The sequence below is a fragment of the Phocoena sinus genome, chromosome X (assembly GCF_008692025.1).
Source record: "Phocoena sinus isolate mPhoSin1 chromosome X, mPhoSin1.pri, whole genome shotgun sequence".
In the NCBI taxonomy this organism is placed as follows: domain Eukaryota; kingdom Metazoa; phylum Chordata; class Mammalia; order Artiodactyla; family Phocoenidae; genus Phocoena; species Phocoena sinus.
Genome location: NC_045784.1, coordinates 23,812,573 through 23,821,661, shown reverse-complemented (window position 1 = coordinate 23,821,661; position 9,089 = coordinate 23,812,573). Strand labels below are relative to the sequence as shown.

General features: G+C 37.6%; 1 pseudogene; it reads left to right on the top strand.

The window, feature by feature from the left end:
- Positions 1-5,960: 5,960 nt before the first annotated feature.
- Positions 5,961-6,421, top strand: LOC116747023 (annotated as a pseudogene).
- Positions 6,422-9,089: the final 2,668 nt, after the last annotated feature.

Here is a 9,089-nt window from a genome sequence, read left to right as displayed (position 1 = left end):
GAATATATGAAAAGATAATCAAACTCATTTGTAATAAAAAAAAGAAATTACAATGACAAGAACATATCACTTTACATTGGCAAAGAAGAAAAAAATTGCACATTGCGAGTATTGGTGCAGATGTGGATAATAGGAACCCCTGGGTCCTGATGTTGGGTTGTATTGACTGTTGCAAAGCAATTTGTCAGTATTTAGTCAAATTAAAGTTGAATGTACTCTATGATTTAGTTATATCACTAAACCTATAACTGGAAAAAATCCAAATGTCCTCAACAGGTGAAGGGATAAACAAATTGTGAAGAGTCACAAAATAGAATGATATTCTGATACATACTGTATTCGTTTCTTAGGGTTTCTGTAACAATGTACCACAAACTGTGTATCTTAAAAAAACAGAAATTTATTGTCTCACGGTTCTGGATACTGAAAGTCTGAAATCAAAGTGTCGGCAGCTCCATGTACCCTCCGAAACCTGTAGGAGAGAATCTTTCCTTGCCTCTTCTCAGCTTCTGGTGGTTTCCAGGCAATCTTTGATGTTCCTTGACTTGGAGATGCATCACTCATCATCTGTCATTACGTGGCTTTCTTCCTGTGTGTATCTGCACATAGACTTCTCTCTGTGAATGTCTGTGGCTGTGTCCACATTTTCCCTTTTTCAAAGGACACCAGTTGGATGTGGATTTGGCACCACCTTGCAGCTGTAGCACTTCAATCTCTGCCTCTATCATCACATGACATGTTCCTCATGCATGTGAGTGTCTCTGTGTCTCTTCTCTTCTTATGAGGACACTAGTCATAGTGGAATAAGGGTCCACCCTACTCAAGTACGACCTCATTTCCACTTAAACAATTACATCTGCAATGACTCTATTCCCAGATAGAGTCACATTCTGTGGTACTGGGTGTTAGAACTGCAAGATATCTTTTGGGGGGACAAATTTCAACCCATAATACACACTAAAACATGGGTGAATCTTAAAAAACAATTATTCTGAATGAAAGAAGCCTGACAAGAAAAAAATATATATACTGCATGATCCTATTTAAATAAAATTTCAAGAAATTCAAACAAATGTTTAATAGCATAAAAAGGTTGCCTACAAAATGCGTCGGGGGCTGGTGTTGAGGGTTAAAGGATAGCTCATAAAGGGCCATGAGGAAACTTTTGGGGAACTATTCACTTTGAATATGTGCAGTACGTTCAGTGAGAATTATACCTTAATATTTGTTTAAAAATAGGCATAAGTTTTCATATTCCTAAAAAAGCATGAAGTATTATGCATTTCAGGATTCTAAATTTTATGCAGGCTTTGAAACTGTGATATAAAGAAAAAAGGTATAAAGATGTCTTAACTCACAATTTTTCTTTATTTTTTGACCCATGTAGATATGCTTGTATTGGAGGGAAGTATATATTATTTTATTAATAACTCTAAGTAATATGTAATGCTTTTTAAAGTCATACTGTAATGGTCTAAATGTATATGCCTGTACCTAAGATACTCCTAGCATGTGTCCCTAGGAAAGGTTTGAACTAACTCTAGTCTCATTAAATTCAAATGAATGCCAGGCATTATAATTGTTTTTGCCTCTCAAAGAATGAGCAGGTTTTTTTGTGTGGGTATTAATAGTGGTCCTGCTCTAGAAATTCATTCTTTTTGCATTCTTCATTGCACGGATGCATATTCCGTCCCAGCATTAATGCAACAATCAGGTTAACAGACCATCTATTGTGCTGTTCTGCTTAACCATAGTGGCAGGAATGGAATCCATTTACACCACAAACCTAGAGAACTTTAAATCCTGTTGTTTTAACAGAGGGTGCTATTTGGCAATGAGTTTGCCCTTCCTGCTTCCCTTCAACTACCTTTAAGGGTTTAGGAAAAAAGGGAAAAAGGGAATTTCTCCAAATCTTTCTGAATGCTCTTTCTGTCCTTTCTCTTTCCCTATTCCCCCCTGATTATTTTGCTCACACACACACACCACCACCACCACCCCCGCCACTTTCTTCTCTCCTACTTTATTGAAATTCCTTCCTCATTAAAACATGACCTAGTAGGCTTCCCTAGTGGCGCAGTGGTTGAGAGTCCGCCTGCCGATGCAGGGGACACGGGTTCGTGCCCCGGTCCGGGAAGATCCCACATGCCGCGGAGTGGCTGGGCCCGTGAGCCATGGCTGCTGAGCCTGCGCGTCCGGAGCCTGTGCTCCGCAACGGGAGAGACCACAACAGTGAGAGGCCCGCGTACCGAGAAAAAAAAAAAAAAAAAACTAGTAAAATGACAAGAAAATGAAGTATCAAAAAAGCACTTTAGGGTTTTGTATTATTATTTTTTGTATTATTTTAAAAAAATTATATCTAAGGTGGTCTAAATGATTAAATCAACACCTTTTAAACTTTCTTGTCATTGTTCCTCTTTCCATACAACTGTTTATTTTTATTTCAGCTTTGAAAATTTCTGGCCACACAAGGCATTTGTTATAGATAAACTCTCTAAATGGTAAGTTTAAAGAGAGGAATTGAGAATAAAAATTTTAGGTCACATCTAATCAATACTGTTTACTTAGTAACATGTTTTACAAGTACAAAAAACCTTGATGATAAATTAGGTTAGGACTTAATAATTTATGTGAAAAATCACCATTTTCTGATGTCTAAAATATCTAGCAATTTATAAAATATTCTAGATACGTAGCAGAATGGAAAATGACTATTAATTCAGCCATGATTTTCTTAACTGTATTTGGTAAGACAGTATAACCTTTTATTTCTTTTGAACCAAAACTAAAATAAAATATCAAAATAACTCAAAAGTTCAAAAATATAATTTCTCTTGGGTTTATAGTTATCTTTGCCAAGTATACTATATCTTATAATATTTCTCATATTTAATATACCTTAGATAAATAATCCAATTTTCCCTCTTTAAGAACTCCTTGAACAGGTGTTAGAATTTTTTTAAGAGTAATTGATCTTTTTATTCAGCATTAAGTGAGTTGTCTGATGAAACTTTATATATAGTACGTTATGTTTTATTTCAGAAGTCTTCCGGATTTCTTTTCTTTTCCTGAGGCATCAAAGAGCAGTTATTAAGGTAATTATTTTTCCCATTTTTTCCTGGTTATATTTCAATCCAACTTGCATGATGTTTCATTCTTTACTAATCTTACCTCGCGGTTCCATTGATTGCTGCCAATTTTTTTTTGGTGGGCATTTTACCCTCATAAAAATGTACGTAGTATACAGCTATTGTAGAGACATACTGTGGTTAAAATGGTGAAAGATCAATGTATGGATGAGCAAAAATGTCACTGAGTCTGAGAGGTCTTGTTCTAGCATCCTGCTTCATATGCCAGGCAGATTTATTCACACCCTCTCCTGAACTCAGTTTGTTCTTATTATAGTATAAAGTCTTTAATTTTTTTAAAAGTTAGTCTATATATGTGTATTTCTCCTGTAGATAACAAGCTTCTTATGGACTAGGTCTAGATTTTACCAGTATTTAGGAGAGCCTTAATAAATGTGTATTGAATTAATGCCGAAATACCTCCTGGTCTTCCTTAATACATATCCATTAATGACACATTTTAATTTTTTATGTTATAAATATATTATTTATAAATATATTATTTATGTTACAAATATATTATTTTCAAATGCATATATTTCCTCTCGTTTCATGGAGTTTTAGTCAGGAGTTGGGGAGATGCATGCGCTGTGACGGCGGACATATTTTAGACAATATGTTACCAAAATGTGAATCTTGAAAATAAGATTTTTTTTTTCTAGATTTTTACTTTAAATGTATGGAAAGGGAAAAGGAATATGTTTATAGAGAAGATAAAAGTAAATATGACAAATGGCTTCTTAAGTAGTCTACTTTTCATTATTACTAATCTGGATATGTCCTCTCAGAGAAGGAAATATGTAGTATATGTTTGCAGATGCAGAATTCATTTATGATATGCATAGTGTGATGAAAGTAATGTATGTTTGTGTGTCCGTACGTATATATATGTATATGTGCATATAGCTGTACCTAGGCATATAAGTCATGCAACTTTCCAGTGGCCCAGTGAGTTACAGAAGTTAATCATAGTGGGGTATGGCAAGTATAGTGTGGTTTTGAATTCCACACTCCCCATTTCCTCACTGTGTGCTTGAATAAAGAATATGACTACAGCCATATAGACATACTTTATTTTTCATATCCACCCAGAGAAGATGAGTATGATAAGTTATCATTTTACACATGCACACATCGTATACTCCCTTTCTACAATCTCTTTTTCTACAGTAATTTCCTCCTCACCACCGGTGACTTAGATAGTGAAAAGAGTCACTTTGGGCCTTTGAATGTTTTGGAAAACACAATGGTCATTTGCATCCTTTTGTCTCAGCCCCCACTGCAGGTTAGAGGGAGGCAGAGTGGTTCTTAGTCCACAATCCCTTTCCCAGTCTCACTTTAACTTCCTCCTAACCTTGGACAGAAGTAAAGACCTTATGAATTTGAAGTCCACTGAGATCAGAGAGGTTTAGATCCCCCTTAGGCTAGTTGACTTACTTTCATTCTTTAATTTTTTCTTTCTTTTTAATACTTTTTAAGTCTTAGAAAGCAGATCATGCTGGTATGTGGGGAAGTTGATTTGAAATGACTGTAGAGGCTGGATATCAAACACATCCGTTTTGTAGTAAATGGGAGGGAAAATCTGTGAATGATTTCTGAGTCAGCCTGGAGCACAGTGCCACCTAACAGCTGCGCCTAAGAAATAATCAGTATCACAACCAATTATTCTCCTGTTAAATGATGTTAAATTGGCACGTTAATTCAGGGCCACCTCTAATATCACCTTTTGTTTGTTGTTTGTGTAAAGAAAGGGAGCTGACATTTAATGGTCGTCTAATATGAAATGTGATCTGTGCATTAGAAGTGTTGCGTGAGAGAATCTGTAGACTAATTTATGAAACATTGCCATAGAAATAAATAGCTTTCGCACACGGGTGTTTGCTTCCTCTTTATGATGCTCCAGCCTTTGCTTTACCCCTGCCCAGTTCCTCCTTGTCTGCACTTGGCTGGGATTCCCTGACGGCTGGTGTCTGTATTCTCCCTTTGTCCTTCCGGCAGAGAAACAAGGGCGGACTGGCGATACAGGCCACCTAAGGCAAATTTTGGACCCTGGTGGCAGTAGATCCTGTCAGTGATGCGCTTTTCCCGGAGCTGTGCACGGAGCATTGTCATTTCTGCCTGGGGACCGGCTGTCTGACTAGGCCACATTCGTCAATGAGTGAACATATCTCTCAGTTCTCCAGTGTTCTTGGTCACACATATATGGACTGTCCAAGAGGCAGTAGGAATTACTGACAGGCCCAGTCCAACCTCTGTGCAGACCAGTGAATTCTAGAAGGTTGTCACTACCTGAGAGGTTCCCATAAAAATGAATAACCTGGACATTGAAGAGCAGAACTGAATAGGAGACCATTTTGCAAGGGTTCTGACCTGAATGGGGGCAAAGCTGAGTGCCCTGATTTTCAGTATTACTGTACTGAAACAGTGATACTTTTTGTTTTGTTTGAAGGTTGATTTCATTTCCTATTACTCCTAACTTCATATTCAACTCACTGAAAATTTAGACTGAAGTATTTGGAAGTAGCCTCCAGTTCTTTTACATCTTTTCTGTATTTTTTTAATTTTAATTACTTCCACATGACTGGGGTGAACTGCCCTGGTCCTGTAGAGATTGCAAACAGGAATATGAGATTTCTTTTTGTTTTTTTAAGTTTTTTTTGATGTGGACCATTTTTAAAGTCTTTATTGAGTTTGTTACAATATTGCTTCTGTTTTATGTTTTGGTTTTTTGGCCGCGAGGCATGTGGGATCTTAGCTCCCTGACCAGGGGTCAAACCCGCATCCCCTGCCCTGGAAGGTGAAGTCTTAACCACGGACCGCCAGGGACGTCCCAATATGAGATTTCTGATGGCGCACAGCCCAAGCAATGCCTCCTTAAGCAAATTCTTACAGGAACTTAAGAAGAACAGAGTTACCACCACAGTAAGAGTGTGTGAAGCTGCATGTAACACTGCCATTTTGGAGAATGAAGGTATCCAGGTTCTGGACTGGCCTTTTGATGATGGTGCGCTACCATCCAGTCAGATCGTTGATAAGTGTTTAAAACTTGTAAAAAAGAAATTTCTGATCCTAGTTGTTGTATTGTGGTCCACTGTGCTGCAGGTCTTGGGAGAGCTTCAGTGCTGGTTGCCCTAGCTTTAATTGACGGGGGAATGAAGTATGAAGATGCAGTGCAATGCATAAGACAAAAGCAATGTGGAGCTTTTAACAGCAAGCAACTTTTGTATTTGGAAAAGTATCTTCCTACGATGTGCTTGCGCTTCAGAAACACCGGATACAGTTGTTTCAACCAGTGAAAGAGCGCCACCTGATGCTATGGCCTTGGAAAAGAAACTTGAGATGGAACCTCATATACGTCAGCCGTTATGGAGACTTGGTAAATACTAAGTCCAATGAAGCTTGCATAGGAACATTGAAAGGCAGTTGTAGCAGGCCACAGGCTTACCAGAATTAGAGCCTTCTCTCTCTTTCCTGTTATTTTGACACTTAGTAAAAGACTCTAGCTCTCCAATATCTAAAATGTGTGTTTCTATTTGTATCAATTATATCTTATCAATATACAAGAAATTTAGAGCAGTGAGGTGCCAAAATACCCAGCACGATACTTGTATACTTTTAGTGTCATGTAGTCCTTAGAAGGTTTATTCCTTAAGTCATTTCAAACATTGAAGGTAGGGCCTATGTGAACACCAGCTCACGTGATATCTTCCATATGCAAACTGATATATAGTAGGGTTTGTGCAACCATTAATTTTGCTGGATTTGTGCAAAGTCTTAGGTAATTTTGAATTTATTTCTATAAACTCAATGTTTGTGCAGTTATAAAAGCTTCCATTTTGAAAAATCAAACACACACAAAACTCTTGTTGATAGTTCAGTCTTTGTTGCACGGAAGCACATAGTTTCCAGACAAATAAGAATTATAGCCAATTTGAAGTTTGCAGTTTGGGGTGCAACGTAACAGAGAGGGCCTGAGAAAAGAATGGGCAGGTTAGGGCAGGGGGGCTATATTTCCAGTAAAATTTTTCCAAATGTTTTTAAATTCAGTAAATATTTTTAAAAGGTTAAACTACTTTCTAATTGTAGCTGTAAGTCTGATAATATTCTGGAAACCCTGTAAAGTTTTGTTCCATACCTATTAGAAGTTATTTACCAACTATTATTCAAATTGGAAGTGGGTTAAAATTAATTAATTAATTAATTGTAGTCGGAAGAAGAGTAATAATTAAATTAGTATTACACATATTTTGTTTCAGATAAAGGTCAAAATTCATCATATTTTTATTTAAAGCAGTTCCAAATGATGTGGCTACAAACATTCGTAGGGAAATTAATGACATACCTTTCAAGGAATAAATACATGAGTTGTTTTTGTAAAATAAAAAAAAATCTCATTTTACTAGCTGAAATATTGGGCATTGAATACTTTCTAAACTCTAGGCCGAGAAAAATGCACTGGAACTCCAAGGGAGGGTAGGATACTCTAATGGCCTTCACAAGGTAACAATCTTGTAAAGCATTAATACAGCTTCTTGAAAACTGCAAGTGCGGTGATAGTTGGTAAGGATAAACAACTTCAGGAGCACAAAGGTGAAACTTAGCCATCGCTGCTCCTGGGAAAGAGCGGTCAGACAACTTTTACAGAAAAGGACAATACCTAGGAGGGATGGTGCGGTAGACTGAATTACTGGTCTTATTCCCCACTCTCAATATAAGTATTCTTCCACCCTGTTGCCAGGGCCTTACGGTTGCTGAACTGCATTTCCCTGCTTTTTGAACTTGTATGTGGCCATGTATGTATCTTGCTTTGGCCAATGGAATGTTAGCGAGTGTGATGTAAGCAAGGGCTTGAAATATTTCATCACAGGTTTGCTTGGCCCTCGACACCTCTGCCATCTCCATGAGAAAAAAATGCCCTAGCTATCCATTGCTCCTTTAGTTGGGGTTGCAGAATGATACACATAGGGCAGACTTAAGCTTGATATATTACCTGTAGCTAAGTCCAGTTGAACTGCTAGGTACCAGCTAAGCCAAGCCTAGATCAGCCAAACCCTAAGCCACTGAAAAACTGAAATGTTTTATTATGCAGCATTATTGTGGCAATAGCTATCTAGTACAGTTAGCCTTTCAGCAGCTATTTTTTAAAAGTGTGACATGCAGAAGTAATAATTTATGGACCAGCTGAAAACTCTAAAATATTTGATTAATTAATTGAACGTCATTATTACTGTAATGTAATGTACATAGGACCTAGTATGCTTTAATACAAAGTTTGAATTTATTTGAATATCTTTGAAATTGTTTCCTAAAGGGTAAGGATCATTCTCAGTTTTCATTGTATGTAAACACTTCACACAGTGCCTGATACAGAGTAATCAACTTCATTGAAATAAATGAATTTAGACACTCTAAAGCAATCACCTATAATTGTTATTAACATAGTTGAACATAATCCAGTGTAAAATCCTAGATTGGAGAATTTCATATTTTGTGATCCATACTATGGTCAGCAAGTCTTTGTTTAGTTTTAATATTAGGACCAAAGCCAAAGATAGGAGCTTTACAAACTGTGGTGTCTAAAAACTGATGTACTGTTACTGAACCAGGTCCGTTTGCCCAAGGCACAGTAAGTCAAACGCTGAGATGCCGAGGTTTGCGGCCAAGAGTTTATTCACAAGGCAGCCAAGCAAGGAGATGGAAACCAAGTCTCAGATCTGCCTCCCGGAAGGGGAGGGTGTTGGAGTATTTATGGGATAAGCAGGGTGATCTTCAGCGTGGGGAAAGGTGATTGGAGATAGGCGAAAAGGTGAGGAGATTGGTTTTCTGCGCAGGTGCATCTCGGTTACATGCTTCTGTAGATTCAAAGTGGGTTCTCTTAGCATGATATGAGGGAGGAGTTTCTGGCCCTCTGACGTCAACAGGCCATCATCCCACACCTGCGCAAGCACAGTTTCAGGGTCGGTT